This window comes from Mus caroli, unplaced genomic scaffold, assembly GCF_978045245.1.
Source record: "Mus caroli unplaced genomic scaffold, Mus_caroli_1 scaffold_6, whole genome shotgun sequence".
Classification (NCBI taxonomy): Eukaryota; Metazoa; Chordata; class Mammalia; order Rodentia; family Muridae; genus Mus; species Mus caroli.
In genome coordinates, this window is record NW_028227261.1 from 150,365,591 (window position 1) to 150,368,643 (window position 3,053).

Sequence of the window (3,053 nt, forward strand, 5' to 3'; positions counted from 1 at the left end):
TTACAAGCTTAGAGGCATAGGTTAAAGATTTCAGAAAAGGAATCTAATTGCTCTGGGAATAATTGAGAAGTTTTGACAAATGAGATCACATGAAATTTAAAAGATTGTACATAGAAATGGAGATAGAGGAATGGGGAAAACATTTGCTGACAGGGACTGATGTCTAGAAGAACTCTGAAAGCTAAATACCCAAACTCCCAAATCATTCATTCATAAACTAAGGAGTTGAAGATACTTTTGCCAGGAAGAAATGCCAATAATGGCCAATAAGTAATTGAAAACGAAAAAGTTTGACATTATTATTATGGGCAGCGCAAATAAGCTTTTTGGTCACATGTCTAAGTTAGAAGACTAGCTGAAAGAAGATAAAAGACATTCTGGTCAGGATGTCAATAAAGGCACCCTTATCCATCTCTGGTAGAGCCACGATGAAGACATCCTGGGTGCTCACAAGAGAGAACCTACGTCCACACACTTCTGACATACTTACATGTCTGTTTACTGCCCTCCACTCTGCATAGCCACCATATGGAACCAGTTTAAATGTCTATCACATTTATTTGTAAAGATGAAAACTAATCCTTGTAGGAATGTTGTTGGAGCTAGAGTAAAATAAGCCAAATATAGATTTAAATATATGTATTTCAGGTCACAACTGTAGGAAATTTAAACAGAAGCAGGAGTATTTGAGAGAAAGGAAAGGATGAGATAGAGAGTAGGAGGAGAACAGAAGAGAGTGGACAGTAGCTATGAGCAAATACCTGGTATGTATATGAAGACGTCATAATGAAACTCATTGTTTTGCAAGCAAACCATAATAAATAAATGAGTGAGGGTGGTGGCGGCCGGATTGGCTGGGGTGCAGCGTCTATGGCTAGCCGATGGGGTAGGAGCTTTGTCCAGCTCAGAGCAAGGCGAGGCCCTCTCTCTGCGTCTGCATGGTGGTGGCAGAAACGTGGTGGTAGCCAGGGAGGCAGGATGGTCTCAAGGTCATGTGCCGCCAGCAGGACTGGCAGGATGTCTAAGGCATAGGCTAGCAGAGAAACTGCAGTTCTCCAGTCACCGCAGGACTTTGGTGGGAAACACATTGTGGATTTATGGCTATTCCAAATTTGAAGACCAACTTCTGCCAGGCTCAGCACAACTTCCCTGACAAATGACCTTGGGGGCAGGCTCTATGTGAGGTATTCAACTGTGCCTCGAAGACCCTGGACACTGAGACTATCCTCAAAAATAACTGCAAGTATACTTTCTTTAATGACTCTGCTAAAATCAAGCATCAAGTAAACAAGAGTAGAAGGCAGCCACCACCATTGCCTCACTCGTGTCTGAATGTAGGCTCGGTGGGTAAATTCGGTATGTAGCTGGATGGTTTGGAAATTTGGAGGTATCCATCTGCAGACACTGAGGCCCAGGCTGAATTCGAGCAAATTCTAAATACATTTCTACCTATCTTGGAGAAGCTTCATACTGAATAAACAAGCCCAGTAACAAAAATAAAAAACAATAATAGACCTTTGGTTGAGCTTAATGTTCTCATTTTTCCATTAGGCAGGCACGCACGTACACTCTGATTTGCCATAATGAATCATGTAGCCCCAGTGGAGATTTGCTATAACAACATGCGTTTTCTGATAACTCACAACCCCACCAATAATACGATGCACAAGTTCACAGAGGAACTCAAGAACTACGGAGTGTCAACCTTAGTCAGAGTTTGTGACGCCACATATGATAAAACTCTAGTTGAAAACTGTGGCATCCATGTTCTAGATCTGCCGTACAACGACGGAGCCCCGCCCCCTGATGAGATCGTGGATAATTGGCTAGGCCTGCTACAAAACAAGTTCCGTGAGGAGCCTGGTTCCTGTGTGGCAGTGCACTGTGTGGCTGGGCTAGGAAGGGCACCTGTGCTGGTGGCACTTGCTTTGATTGAATGTGGAATGAAAAATGAAGACGCAGTTCACTTTATCCGGCAGAAACGAAGGGGTGCTTTCAACTCCAAACAGCTGCTTTTTTTGGAGCACTACCGGCCTAAGTTGAGGACCCGGTCACGGTCGCGTTTCAGGGATTCTACTGTGCACTGCTGCATCCAATAGGATCCGAGTTAAAGGCTTTCTCTACTATGACGTTGTAAGGACACTCGTATCTGTAAAGTGCATCTGGAATCTTTCCTGTTCATCAATGAGTGGTCAATTCTACTAATTGGTCCTAAAGCAAACAATGGAAAAATGCTTCTATAAAATGAGTTAAGATAAAAATTAGAAGGAAAAACTAACATACCTTTCAGAGCAAGGACAAAGAAAATCTGGACCCCTGACTCTCGCTCGCTCCTGCACGCTAAAAGCATTCTTGAACACACTCTCATCATCTGCCGTGTTGTGACAGCACCAAGAGGCTTCACAGGAGGCTGGGAGTTCACATAATCTTGGGCTTTCATTCTCACAACTATCATCAAAATAAATCTCTTGATAAGTCACCTAGCCTTGGACATTTTATTATAACAGGAAAAAATAAAGCTGCTGCTTGTCAACTCACATTTACTAAAATTGTATTTTGTATTTTAGATGATTGGAGTTATCCTTGTGCAATACTTACAGCGTATTAAGTGATGAAGTATATTTGTGTGCATGTGTGTGTGTGTTTTGAACAAATAAGTCATAATATTTTGCATAAGAATATTGTTTAGTTGTCCTGAGAAGCATACTTGCATGTGTTGACTTAAGAAAGCCACTATTTAATCTCTAAAGATATTCAAATACTGATCATTGGCCAGAAAAATATATATGGAAACAGAGAAAATCCATACATGTTGTTAGAGGACAACGTGTGTTCTAAAGAGTGATGCAGAGTACATCCTAAAAGAAAAAAGAAAGAAAAAAACCCGAGAGCCACTATATACCAAAGTCTGCCCCGCTGGTAAAATACATTTTCGTTCTCTTGGTGTCTTAGGGAATTATGGTTCAAGAATTATTTTAATACTTCATGGAAATTAAGTTGCTTTGCCTCTACCTAAAACAATTTCTCAATTATACCTATTCCTAATGTCATGG

The 3,053-nt window shown here is 41.2% G+C and overlaps 1 pseudogene; it reads left to right on the forward strand.

Moving 5' to 3' along the window:
* Positions 1-845: 845 nt before the first annotated feature.
* LOC110292993 (protein tyrosine phosphatase type IVA 2 pseudogene) lies at positions 846-2,526 on the forward strand (annotated as a pseudogene).
* The last annotated feature ends 527 nt before the right edge of the window (positions 2,527-3,053 follow it).